Source organism: Lucilia sericata, unplaced genomic scaffold (assembly GCF_015586225.1).
Source record: "Lucilia sericata isolate MDLA Ls3-8-SP2 unplaced genomic scaffold, ASM1558622v1 Contig000799F_arrow, whole genome shotgun sequence".
Lineage (NCBI taxonomy): Eukaryota > Metazoa > Arthropoda > Insecta > Diptera > Calliphoridae > Lucilia > Lucilia sericata.
The window spans coordinates 73,721-88,222 of NW_023994791.1; the positions used below are offsets into that span (position 1 = coordinate 73,721).

A 14,502-nucleotide genomic window follows, 5' to 3' on the forward strand; every position below is an offset into this window, starting at 1 on the left:
AATTTGTAACTGTAACGAATAGAAAAGAAATTTTGAAACGAAAATTTAATACCTATAAAAAGAAACGAAGTGTTTAAAAGCAAAAAAGAGAAGTGTGGGTACAAGAATATTAAAATGTTTAAATTTAAAGAAATTAAAAATAAATTCTTAAAAAGAATTTTAGAATTTTGAAAATAACAAAAAAAAAATTCCTTTCAAAAAGTAAAGAAAAACAAAGTTTTAAAGAAAAATATTTAAAAAAAACAAAAATTATTAAAAAAAAAATTTTTCAAAAAAAAGTTTTAAAGAAAAAAATTTTTAAAAGAAATAAAAATTTTAAAATTTAAATAAAAAGTTGAATAAATAAAACGTTAGCATATCAATCTTTAAAAAAACAGGTTAAATAAAAATTAATAAATTTAAAAAAATAAAGAATTTAAAAAATAATAAGAATTAAAATTGATTTTTGTCAAAAAAGAAAAAAAAAAAACACAAAAATTAAAACAAATTTTTTTTTACAAAAAAAATTTTGATAAATTTAATTTAAAAAATTAGCACTAATTGCTAATATTTGTGTTACTGTTGCGTGTGTGTGTGTGTATCTGTGTTTTGTTTTTCAAACAAATTGTGGATTTTTAATTACCGCTGATTTTGATTTTTGGATTTTTCTTCTTGTTATTATTTTGATTTCCTCGATATTTATAACATTTTCTTGGGGAAAACAAGAAATATATTAAACAAATAATACTCAACTGGAATACAAGTAATATTATAGTTAAAAATTATTACTCTACAAAACAACTAAAACGGTAAGTCTTGGAAAAGGAATGAAAAGAAAATTTTGAGTTTAAAGTGTTTTTTTAAGGGAAAGGAAGGTGTTTCTAGTCTTTTTCTAGGTCTTTTTCAGCAGGGACTTAGACAAAATGTTGAAAAAGTGAAATGAAAGAAATGAAAAATTATGAAAAACTCTTAACATTTTTTTAAAGAAATTTTCTTCTAATTGAAAGACAAAATACTGTTCAAATAGACATTTTTACTGAAAAACTTTAAAGTGGTAAATTTTTGCATAGAAACTTGTTTACAATTTGAAAAATTTACAAAAAATTCAAATTTTTCTTAGGAAATTTTTTGGTTTTTGAACTAAAATATCTCAGTTAAACTTTAAAGGATTTAAGTGAAATTCTTTTAATAAAAAGTTAAAGCTCTTGTAGTTCATTTTCAAAAAATTTTAACTTAATAACTTCAAAACTAATGATTTTAGAAAGAAAATAACAAAAAATGAAAAAAATTAAAAAATGAAAAAAATTAAAAAATTAAAATTTTTCTTAGGAAATTTTTTGGTTTTTGAACTCAAATATCTCCAAAATATTTTATGGAATTCAAATGAAATTCATTTAATAAAAAGCTAAACTTTTTAGTTTGATATATAGAAAATTTCAACTCAATAACTTTAAAACTAATGATTTTAGAAAGAAAATAACAAAAAATCATAAAAAAATAAAAACATTTTTTTTATAAAATTTTTTAGTTTTTAAACTAAAATATCTCAGTTAAACTTTAAAAGATTTATGTGAAATTCAATTAATAAAAAGTTAAAACTCTTGTAATTCATTTTCAAAAAATTTCATCCCAATACCTTTAAAACTAAAGATTTAAAAAAGAAAAGAACAGAATGTGAATAAAAAAATTTTATTTTTTATGAAATTTTTTGGTTTTTAAACCGATATATCTCGATAATATTTTATGGGATTTAAAAAATATTCAATTAATAAACAGTTGAAACTCTTGTAAACCAGTTTCAGAAAATTTGATTCCAATAACTTCTAACTTGATGATTTTAGAAAGATAATAACAAAAAATAAAACAAAATTTAGAATTTTTTAATAAATTAAAAAAAAAAAAAAAGTAAATTTGTCCAAAAAAATAGAATTTCTTTAATAATCTTTTTGTGACTCGCGATTTATTCACGAATTCTTGTAAAATTAAGAAATGTTTAATTTTGTTGAACAAGTTGTTAAATGAATAAGGGGGCAAACAAATTACAAATGAAATAAATTACGATTTTAAATTTATTAAATCTACTCATTCCCATTTGTAGTAAAGATTTTGTAAAAATCGCGATTATCTTACGAATTTTAATAAAAAAATTCTTCATTTCGTTTTCATATGAATTTCATATTATTTTATTTTTGTTTTTTAAATAAATTTTATTAAATTATGCTTATTACTACCACATCTTAACATTTTTGGTAAAATACTAAAAGATAAAACTCGCGATTATGCTATCAATTTTATCAAAGAATCTTTAATTATTGTTATTTTTTTTTTTTTTTTTTTTTCGATAAAATAACAAATCTAATTTTATTTGCAAGGCAATCAACTATATTAATCTGCTTTTACTAATTTAATTTTATTAAAACTATACATTCTCCTAAATTTTTCAAAGAAATCGCGATTATTCCCAGAATTTTGTTTAACAAACTTTACATTTTCTTTGCGTTAACATTAGAATTTCAAAGTTTTTAAAAGTTTTAATTAAAATTTAATAAATAACTGCTGTTTAAAACCACTACTTGCCATTTCTGATAAAATACCCGAAAAATTCGCGATTTTTCCAAGAATTTTTTGTTTAAAAATTATTTCATTTAAATGTAGAAATTTTTTTCATCACTTTTTCATTAATTTAATTCATAGTAAATCCTAAGATTAGCATTTCTTAATTCTTATACCAAGAATATTAAAATTAAGAAAAAAACTCGCGATTATTCCAGGAATTATTTTTTTTAAATTTCATTAGAATTTATATGAATTTAATTGCTGATCTTCATTAAATTGAATTGAAGAACTCTTGTTATTAAGATTTTAAACATTTATATGTAAAACATGTTTAAACTCACGATTATTCCAAGAGTTTTTTTTCAACAAAATTCCTTTTATTTTAATATTCTTGGTATAAAAATTAAGAAATGTTTATCACAGGATTTACTATGAATTAAATTAATGAAAACTAGTTGAAAAACTAATTTTACTAAATTTAAATAAAATTAAATTCTTGGAATAATCGCGAATTTTTTTGGGTATTTTACCAGAAATGGTAAGTAGTTGTTTTAAATTTTTCCTAAAAAAATTCCTCTTAGATTTTAATATTTATATTAAAATTTATTATCTGGCTGTAACAGACTCATAATTTTTCTGTATACATTAGGGAAAAAAAACCTAGAAAGCAACCTTGCACAAGTGCTTGAAAATGTATTTAAAATGAATGCGACGCATATGTGTAAATCTACTACACACCCGTGCTAATATTTTAGCAAACATTTATAGTAGTTCAGACATAGAATGTTGTATATACTCGAAAAGAATTTGTGTGTCATGTCAAAACTATAAAAATGAATTTTATACTTATGAGGCTACAAATAACAAAATTTTTCAGTAGGAGAGACATTGTTAAAGAATATTTTTTGCAAAAATATGTAAAAATTGTCTGCGTGTATGTTTAAAATAAGCGTTATTTTCAAAATTTTGAGCTTTTATTTTGAAACATTTTTAGAATAAAAATTGCTTTAAAATATAGACCACCATAAGACTTTGTTTGACACTAATAGAATTGCTTCTACGAATGAGCCCAATTGCAAATACCCTGTTTTGAAGTGAAGCTTATGCCATAAAAAGGCTACTAAAGGGATCGAAACAAATAGTAGTCGGTCCGGACTTTAACAAGCAACATTTCGCCAAAGCGAGTGCTTTAAACGAATCAATTTCATTTCGTAAAGATTCTCGACGATGGTCTCGGATAGGCTTATAATATATAGGACCCAGTTCAATTTCCTAGCGGTTCAAAGCTTTTAAAACATATCGAGTTGCAGAGCGTTTCAAAAGCTTTAAAAATTATTCCGGTTCCAATTAAAAAACATTATTTTCTTAAAAACATCTTGATTTCAGAAAATATTAATGAATTCAAAGTTAATTTTTGATTAGTTACATGTACATACAAACTGACACATGTCAGTTTTGTGGTGATTATCAAAAAAAGTTTATAAAACGTGATAACTTAATTAAAAATCTATAATTTCATTAAAAAAAAAACGGAAATATGGAAAGGCGGATGGACGGACATATGTATGAACGGACGGACGGACAGCTGGATGTATGGACGGACATGTGAAATAATGCAAATTATTGTCCAAAGGCTAAATATCAAATTAATTTCAAATTATAATTAACTTTTTATAAGACCCTAAAGTTTAACATAATTATAACTTTATTAATAAAAATCTTAATAAAGTTATTAACTTTTCATATAGTTAATATTAATTTGAAAGTTTTTAATTTTTTTTCAATTTTATCTACAACCTGTTGGCAATTAATAACAAAAACCAGACTTTTTAAATTTTTATAAAAAAAATTTCAAAATTTTTTTTTTTTAATTTTTCTCCTTTTTTTTGTTTGTTAACATTTACATAAACATTTTTTTCTTTTGTTTTGTATAATTTATAATTTGTTTTAAATATTTATAAAAAACATTTTTATTTTCATAAAAAAGCACACAACTCTTGTCATTTCAATAAACAGTTGCTGCAGCAAGCAGCTGTAGTCTGTTTGATTTTTTAAACAAACCGAGATAAGAAAAGTGTTAAAATTTGTATATAAAGAAATTTATCAGATAATGTGGAAATTATTAACAAATTAACGCTTATTAGGACAAACAAAAGGGAAAAAACAGGTTGATTAAATTATTAAAAAACAAAAAATCGAAAAATAAAAATTTTAAATTAAATAAACAAAATTAATAAGAAGGAAAAACAAATGTGAAATTTAAATAAAACTAATCTGAAAGAAATTGTTATAGAAACAAATTAAAAAGTTCTAGTTCAGTTCTAGTTAAGTTGTAGTTCAGTTGCAGTTCAGTTGTAGTTCAGTTGTAGTTCAGTTATAGTTCAGTTGTAGTTCAGTTGAGTTCTAGTTTAGTTCTAGTTCAGTTCTAGTTTAGTTCTAGTTCAGTTCTAGTTCAGGTCTAGTTCAGTTGTAGTTCAGTTCTAGTTCAATTCTAGTTCAGTTCAAGTTCAATTCTAGTTCAGATCTAGTTCAGTTGTAGTTCAGTTCTAGTTCAGTTCCAGTTCAGTCCTAGTTCAGTTGTAGTTCAGTTGTAGTTCATTTGTAGTTCAGTTGTAGTTCAGTTGTAGTTCAGTTGTGGTTCAGTTGTTGTTCAGTTGTTGTTCAGTTATAGTTCAGTTGTAGTTCAGTTATTGTTCAGTTCTAGTTCAATTCTAGTTCAGTTCTAGTTCAGATGTAGTTCAGTTGTAGTTCAGTTATAGTTCAGTTCTAGTTTAGTTCTAGTTCAGTTCTAGTTCAGTTCTAGTTCAGTTCTAGTTCAGTTCTAGTTCTGTTCTAGTTCTGTTCTAGTTCTGTTCTAGTTCTGTTCTAGTTCTGTTCTAGTTCTGTTCTAGTTCTGTTCTAGTTCTGTTCCAGTTCTGTTCTAGTTCTGTTCTCGTTTGGTTCTAGTTCTGTTCTAGTTCTGTTCTAGTTCTGTTCTAGTTCTGTTCTAGTTCTGTTCTAGTTCTGTTCTAGTTCTGTTCTAGTTCTGTTCTAGTTCTATTCTGGTTCAGTTCTGGTTCTGTTCTAGTTCTGATCTAGTTCTGTTCTAGTTCTGTTCTAGTTCTGTTCTAGTTCTGTTCTGTTCTATTCTGTTCTAGTTCTGTTCTATTCTGTTCTAGTTCTGTTCTATTTTAGTTCTGTTCTATTCTGTTCTAGTTCTGTTCTAGTTCTGTTCTAGTTCTGTTCTAGTTCTATTCTAGTTCTGTTCTAGTTCTGTTCTAGTTCTGTTCTAGTTCTGTTCTAGTTCTGTTCTAGTTCTGTTCTAGTTCTGTTCTAGTTCTGTTCTAGTTCTGTTCTAGTTCTGTTCTAGTTCTGTTCTAGTTTTGTTCTAGTTCTGTTCTAGTTATGTTCTAGTTCTGTTTTAGTTCTGTTCTAGTTCTGTTCTAGTTCTGTTCTAGTTCTGTTCTAGTTCTGTTCTAGTTCTGTTCTAGTTCTGTTCTAGTTCTGTTCTATTCTGTTCTAGTTCTGTTCTATTCTGTTCTAGTTCTGTTCTATTTTAGTTCTGTTCTATTCTGTTCTAGTTCTGTTCTAGTTCTGTTCTAGTTCTGTTCTAGTTCTGTTCTAGTTCTGTTCTAGTTCTAGTTCTGTTCTAGTTCTGTTCTAGTTCTGTTCTAGTTCTATTCTAGTTTTGTTCTAGTTCTGTTCTAGTTCTGTTCTAGTTCTGTTCTAGTTCTGTTCTAGTTCTGTTCTAGTTCTGTTCTAGTTCTGTTCTAGTTCTGTTCTAGTTTTGTTCTAGTTCTGTTCTAGTTCTGTTCTGTTCTAGTTCTGTTCTGTTCTGTTCTATTCTGTTCTAGTTCTGTTCTAGTTCTGTTCTAGTTCTGTTCTAGTTCTGTTCTAGTTCTATTCTAGTTCTGTTCTAGTTCTGTTCTAGTTCTGTTCTAGTTCTGTTCTAGTTCTGTTCTAGTTCTGTTCTAGTTCTGTTCTAGTTCTGTTCTAGTTCTGTTCTAGTTCTGTTCTATTCTGTTCTAGTTCTGTTCTATTCTGTTCTAGTTCTGTTCTATTTTAGTTCTGTTCTATTCTGTTCTAGTTCTGTTCTAGTTCAGTTCTAGTTCAGTTCTAGTTCAGTTCTAGGTTAGTTCTAGTTCAGTTCTAGTTCAGTTCTAGTTCAGTTCTCGTTCAGTTCTGGTTCAGTTCTAGTATAGTTTTAGTTCTGTTCTAGTTCGGTTCTAATTCAGTTCTGTTGTAAGAGGAATATCTCCAAAAAACTAAATAATTAGTATTTTGAAATGAAATTATTTAATAGATTTAAAACCTTGAACAATTATTTAATTTTTTTCCAATTTCTAAATTTATTGGCAATATGTTAACTGCCTTAAATTCTTTCACACTTTATTTAATTACCTCTTTAAAAAAAAACCACCAATAATTTATTTTATTTCTTTTAACATTTTCTTAGTTAAATTGTTTATAATTTAACCAAAAATTTATGGTTAATAATTTACAAAACAATTTAAGTTGTTGCCCTTAAAATATTTCAGCAATTGTAAACATTTTTTTTTCGTTTTTCACATAATTTCATTTTCTTAACATAATTGATTTATAGATTTTCATATTATTAATTTTATTTTCTATTTATATCTATTATTTATAGAGAGAATTTATTCAATCATGTCTATAAATATAGAGATTTTTTTCTTGTATAAATATTTAGACATTTGTTTACAAAAATATTTTAACATTAAAATAATAAATAATATAAAAAAAACAATAACAAATTGTTAAAGAAAAATTGTTTGAGATAGAAAACAAATAATGTGAAACAACTTGAAAAAAGATTATATTACAAATTATGATAATTTGTTAAGAACTTGATGGGATAAATAGGTTTGTAATACATAAGAAAGGAAAAGTAATAGGAGATAAATTTAAATATAGTTTGTTTGTTTTTTGAAATTTGAATTTCTAAAAAAGTTGTCTTCTTCAGGCATCTTCTACTTTTCCTTCTAAAATTAAAAGTTTTTAAGGAATTTAGTTGAAACTTTAAAGAATTAAACATACACATCTTTAACTCTTTGTAATATAAATTTCAATTGATTCTATTGAAAACTTATCAAGAAATTTCACTTTAAAATAAAAAAATTTTTCAAAAAATTTAAAATTTTTTAAAGTTTTTTGTTCCATAAAAACATTTGATTAACATTTTAGTTCAAGTAAACAGTTTTTATAATAGACAAAGATTAAATTTTATAAAAATGTTAATAAAAGTTCTTGAAATTTAAGGATTTTTAAAACAAAATTTTATTTCACAAAATTCCTTTAACCTCAAAAATTATTAACAAATGTTACCTTAGCAATAATTTTATTATACATGCTTAAGTTTCCTTAACACAAAAACTATATAAACTTTAAGAAGGGGAAAAATCAATATTCTTACGAAGAACAGTTACTCTTCACCTCTGCCTTCATTGCCTTTTGCTTTTAATTTACACCCAAAACTAAATTTTCATTTTCCCCACATAATGTTATAAAAAACACAAAATTGTGTACAAAAAGAAAAAAATCCCTATTAAGTTAAACATGCAAAGTAATTTTTCAATGCCATTAAACTTTTACCGAATTCAGTAACTATTTTCATTTTTACAGGATGAACCGAAACAAACATACTTTTCATTTCCTTAAAATGTATTTTTATTTTGGGTAAAAAAATAAGCTTAATGATTGTTTTTTTGGTATGATGATGGACTTTAATTTAGTTTTGGCTGGCTTTTTGTAATGGATTTTGTTTCCCTTGAGCAGACGACACCATACGCCAGGTGTCAAAAATGTATTTTAAGTACTAAATTTGTTATAACATTTTGTTGTATTCATTTAAAACAGTTTTTTTTGCTTATCAGACAGAAAAAAAAAATGAATGTGTTGCAAGACATTGAAAACATCATTTATCAAAAAATAAAGAAATTATAGAAAACAATTTAGGAATTTAAATAAGGGCAAGATACACTGAGGAAAAAAAACCGTTAGAAAAATAGAGAAATTGATACAATCCGTTGACAAAAGTGAGCTTAAGACGTTTGTTAATATAAAATTTCTATAACAACCAGTTATCATTTTGATAACTATCGTAGTAATTTTGACAAGGCATTGTTGTCATTGCAATAACGCATTGTTGTCATTTCGATTACGCTTTGTGTCATTTCGATAACAAATCGTTGTTATTTCTACAACGCAATGTTCTGTTTGACAACATAACGTTGTCAACTACAGTTGTAATTTACACAAGGCATTGTTATCATTGCATTAACGCATTGTTGTCATTTCGATTACGCTTTGTGTCATTTCGACAACGAATTGTTGTTATTTCTGTTTGACAACATAACGTTGTCATTATTATTGGTTTTATGTTGATTTGATAAGGTCCTGTTTTTTTTATATTTCTGTTGTTAGTTTGACAACTATCCGTACATACTTTAACAACGGATGTTTATAGAAATATTATAAATACTCTGGTGTCAATTTGGTATTTGTGGCGCGTATAATTTTAAAACGTCTTTTTTTCCTCTGTGTATAAGGGGGCGGTTTTGTTTAAAGTTTAAATCCGTTGTGAGCTTAACACGTTTGTTAACATTTAAACAACGGATGTGTATAAAATTTAAATAACATCCAGTTATAATTTTGACAACTACCGTTGTAATTTTAACAAGGCATCGTTGTCATTGCAATAACGCATTGTTGTCATTTCGATTATGCTAACAGAACGCAACGTTCTGTTTGACAACATAACGTTGTTATTTTGGTAACATTTTGGTCATATTTTTTCTATATTTCTGTTGTTAGTTTGACAACTATCCTTATATACTTTGACAACGGATATTTATAGAAGTATTATAAATACTTTGGTGTCAATTTGGTACCTGGCGGGTATAATTTTAAAACGTCTTTTTTCCTTTTGTGTATAAGGGGGCAGTTTTGTTTAAAGTTTAAATCCGTTGACAAAAGTGAGCTTAACATGTTTGTTAACATTTAGACAATGGATGTGTATAAAATTTCTATAACAACTAGTTATCATTTTGACAACTACCGTTGTAATTTTAAAAAGGCATCGTTGTCATTGCAATAACGCATTGTTGTCATTTCGATTACGCTAACAGAACGCAACGTTCTGTTTGACAACATAACGTTGTTATTTTTTTTGGTCGGGTTTTTTCTATATTTCTGTTGTTAGTTTGACAACTATCCATACATACTTTGACAACGGATGTTTATTGAAATATTATAAACACTTTGGTGTCAATTTGGTACCTGACGTGTATAATTTTAAAACGTCCTTTTTTCTCTCTGTGTATAAGGGGGCAGTTTTGTTTAAAGTTTAAATTTAGAGAAAATATAGAACTTGTTTTAATAGAAATAATACTGGAATCTTAAAGATAAAGGAGTGGATTCAGCTATGTCCGTCTGTCCATCTGTCTGTAGAAATTAGTTTTTTATAGGCCTCTATACTTTCTAGCAATTTTATATATTAAAACAGCAAATATTGGATTCTTATAGATAAAGGAATGGATTCAGCTATGTCCGTCTGTCCATCTGTCTCTTGAAATCAGTTTTCTGTAGGTCCCGGGATCTACAGACATACTTTCGAGCAATTTTCTATATTAAACCAGCAAATACTGGATTCTTATAGATAATAGAGTGGATTCAGCTATGTCTGTCTATCCATCTGTCTGTTGAAACTAGTTTTCTGTAGACCCTGGGATCTACAGACATACTTTCGAGCAATTTTCTATATAAAACCAACAAATACAAATAATTCAGCTATGTCCGTCTGTCCATCTGTCTGTTGAAATCAATCTGGGATCAACAGACATACTTTCAAGAAATTTTCTATTTAAAATCAGAAAATTCAGCAATGTCCGTCTGTTGAAATCAGTTTTCTTGAGATCCTGAGATCTACAGACTTATTTTCTATATAAACCAACAAATATTGAATTCTTTTAGATAATAGAGTGGTTTCAGCTATGTCCGTCTGTCCATCTGTCTCTTGAAATTAGTTTTCTGTAGACCCTGGGATCTACAGACATACTTACGAGCAATTTTCTATATAAAACCAACAAATACTGGATTCTTATAGATAATAGAGAGGCTTCAGCTATGTCCGTCTGTCCATCTAACTGTTGAAATCAGTTTTCTTTAGATCCTGGGGTCTACAGACATACTTTCAAGTAATTTTCTATATAAAATCAGTAAAATCGGTCTATAATGATGAAAACATAAGCGAAATGTTTTTGTTGTTTAATGACTGAAATCAGGGATGGAACAATTTATGATAAAAATACGTGATTTTTTGAAAATTTGTAAAAAATATTATAAAAAATTATTGAATATTTTTTCGGTCATTTGAGTATAATTTTTTTCAAATTTCAGAATGTTTTCTTAATAAAATCAATATTTTCGACATAATATAGCTTTTGTTTTTGCCAAAACAGGAATTAAGTTCTGTTGGGTTTTTAAGCACAATAGTTATAAAATTTCAAAATATTCTTTTGTAAATTAGAATACCCACGTGTCTAGTAGTATTATAACAATTATAATTACAATGAAACTAAAGTATTAAATATATAATTTTATTTATATGTATATTTTTCTTTTCTTTTTTTTTCTAAACCTATAAAACTAAATTAATTAAAATTCCATTAAAAATCTAAACAAACATTTTTCAATACCAAACACAGCAGACAACTGAAACTCATAAATAATGTACATCGTTAAACCAAAAAATAAAAAAAAAAACTGAACATAAAAAAATCTAAAAAACAGATTTTGACAAAAAAAAAAAAAAAAAAAAATCAATTTTTATATTTCTTTGTTTGTCACTAATGAACTCCAAATATAAATTTATTAGTTTTCCATAAAAAATAAAACAAAAATTTTAAATAAAAACCACTTACTACAACCTTAAACCACAACAGAACAAAAACTTTATAGAAACAAAAACTCTACAGGTGTCTTTCTTTCATAAAACTCATATATTTCCACAGAAACCCCCCGACAAAAAAACCAAAAAAACAGATTTTTTTAAGGTGGCTCTTGTTTTTATTAAGAAGATTTTTCTCTTGAGTTAAACCTTGTCATTATTGCACTGAAAACAGCATGTCAAAATATTTAATAGCAACGATCTTGTGCATTTCGTTAGTGTTTTATGATTTAGGGAGTACATTGTAGTGGGATTTAAAGTTTTAAAATTTACCACTTCAAAAGTCTTAGATCATCATAAACTACTAAAAAAAAACGTGTACTAATGACATGGCGCCGCGGTCTATGGTCATGTCATAAAAAATTATAATTTTTTTCTATTGCTATCATTGGTATTTTCCAGTAGTAATTAAAAACGTTTTCTTTTTGTTTTGTTTAAAAATTGTGGGTTTTGATTAATTAAAAAAAAAAAAATGCTATAGATTTCACTTTAATTAAAGAGAAATATTGGTAATTCGATAAAATTTTAAAGTTTGCTATATTTATATAATCTGAAAGCTAATTTATATTAATTAGCGACAGAGAGCTTTTTCATGAGCTTTTATTCTAACACAAGCATAGAAAACAAAAAAAAAAAGGTCAGTTATCAGTCTCTGGCAAGAAGCTGTTTATAATAAATCTATCAAAGACTCTAGTCTAAAGTCCGCTCTAAAGTCTAGTCTAAGGTCTAGTCTATAGTCTAGTCTATAGTCTTGTCTATAGTCTAGTCTATAGTCTAGTCTATAGTCTAGTCTATAGTCTAGTCTATAGTCTAGTTTATAGTCTAGTCTACGGTCTAGTCTAAAGTATAGACAAAAGTCTAGCCTAAACTCTGGTCTAAAGTCTAGTCTATAGTGTAGTCTAAAGTCTAATCCATTGACTAGTCTTTAATTTAGTCTAAAATATAGTCTAGTCTATAGACTAGTATTAAATCTAGTCTATAGGCTAGACTATAGTCTAGTCTATAGGCTAGACTATAGTCTAGTCTATAGTCTAGTCTATAGTCTAGTCTATAGTCTAGTCTATAGTCTAGTCTATAGTATAGTCTATAGTCTAGTCTATAGTCTAGTCTATAGTCTAGTCTATAGTCTAGTCTAGTCTAGTTCTATAGTCTAGTCTATAGTCTAGTCTATAGTCTAGTCTATAGTCTAGTCTATAGTCTAGTCTATAGTCTAGTCTATAGTCTAGTCTATAGTCTAGTCTATAGTCTAGTCTATAGTCTAGTCTATAGTCTAGTCTATAGTCTAGTCTATAGTCTAGTCTATAGTCTAGTCTATAGTCTAGTCTATAGTCTAGTCTATAGTCTAGTCTATAGTCTAGTCTATAGTCTAGTCTATAGTCTAGTCTATAGTCTAGTCTATAGTCTAGTCTATAGTCTAGTCTATAGTCTAGTCTATAGTCTAGTCTATAGTCTAGTCTATAGTCTAGTCTATAGTTTAGTCTATAGTCTAGTCTATAGTCTAGTCTATAGTCTAGTCTATAGTCTAGTCTATAGTCTAGTCTATAGTCTAGTCTATAGTCTAGTCTATAGTCTAGTCTATAGTCTAGTCTATAGTCTAGTCTATAGTCTAGTCTATATCTAGTCTATAGTCTAGTCTATAGTCTAGTCTATAGTCTAGTCTATAGTCTAGTCTATAGTCTAGTCTATAGTCTAGTCTATAGTCTAGTCTATAGTCTAGTCTATAGTCTAGTTTATAGTCTAGTCTATAGCCTAGTCTATAGTCTAGTCTATAGTCTATAGTCTAGTCTATAGTCTAGTCTAAGGTCTAGTCTATAGTCTAGTCTATAGTCTAGTCTATAGTCTAGTCTATAGTCTAGTCTATAGTCTCGTCTATAGTCCAGTCCAAAGTCTATTCTATAGTACACGCTATAGTCTAGTATATAGTCTAGCCCATAGTCCAGTCTATAGTCTATTCTATAGGCCAGGCTATAGTCTAGTTTATAGTTTAGTCAGTAGTCTAGTCAATAGTCTAGTACATAGTTTAATTTACAGTCTAGTATATAGTGTATTCTGTACTCTAGTTTATAGTCGAGTTTATATATTGATCTATAATCTAGGGTAAAGTCTTAGTATATATTCTAGTCTATACCCCAGTCTATAGTCTAGTCTATAATGTGGTCTATAAAGTAGTATATAGTCTAGTCTATAGTCTAGTCTATAGTTTAGTCTATAGTCTAGTCTATAGTTTAGTCTATAGTTTAGTCTATAGTCTAGTCTATAGTCTAGTCTATAGTCTAGTCTATAGTCTAGTCTATTGTCTAGTCTATGGTCTAGTCTGTAGTCTAGTCTAGTCTATAGTCTAGTCTATAGTCTAGTCTATAGTCTAGTCTATAGTCTAGTCTATAGTCTAGTCTATAGTCTAGTCTATAGTCTAGTCTATAGTCTAGTCTATAGTCTAGTCTATTGTCTAGTCTATAGTCTAGTCTATAGTCTAGTCTATAGTCTAGTCTATAGTCTAGTCTATAGTCTAGTTTATAGTCTATTCTATAGTCTAGTTTATAGTCTAGTCTATAGTCTAGTTATAGTCTAGTCTATAGTCTAGTCTATAGTCTAGTCTATAGTCTAGTCTATAGTCTATAGTCTAGTCTATAGTCTAGTCTATAGTCTAGTCTATAGTCTAGTCTATAGTCTAGTCTATAGTCTAGTCTATAGTCTAGTCTATAGTCTAGTCTATAGCCTAGTTTATAGTCTAGTCTATAGTCTAGTTATAGTCTAGTCTATAGTCTAGTCTATAGTCTAGTCTATAGTCTAGTCTATAGTCTAGTCTATAGTCTAGTCTATAGTCTAGTTTATAGTCTAGTCTATAGTCTAGTCTATAGTCTAGTCTATAGTCTAGTCTATAGTCTAGTCTATAGTCTAGTCTATAGTCTAGTCTATAGTCTAGTCTATAGTCTAGTCTATAGTCTAGTCTATAGTCTAGTCTATAGTCTAGTCTATAGTCTAGTCTATAGTCTAGTCTAGTCTATAGTCTAGTCTAGTCA

At 27.0% G+C, this 14,502-nt stretch overlaps 1 protein-coding gene across 1 annotated transcript in view; it reads left to right on the forward strand.

Moving 5' to 3' along the window:
- Positions 1–228: 228 nt before the first annotated feature.
- The window catches only part of LOC119608175, a 92,153-nt gene continuing 77,879 nt past the window's right edge, over positions 229–14,502 (forward strand). Inside the window, exon 1 of the mRNA XM_037962486.1 lies at positions 229–788. The gene's annotated coding sequence lies outside the window, so the exon portion shown is untranslated. The remainder of the gene's footprint in view (positions 789–14,502) is intronic.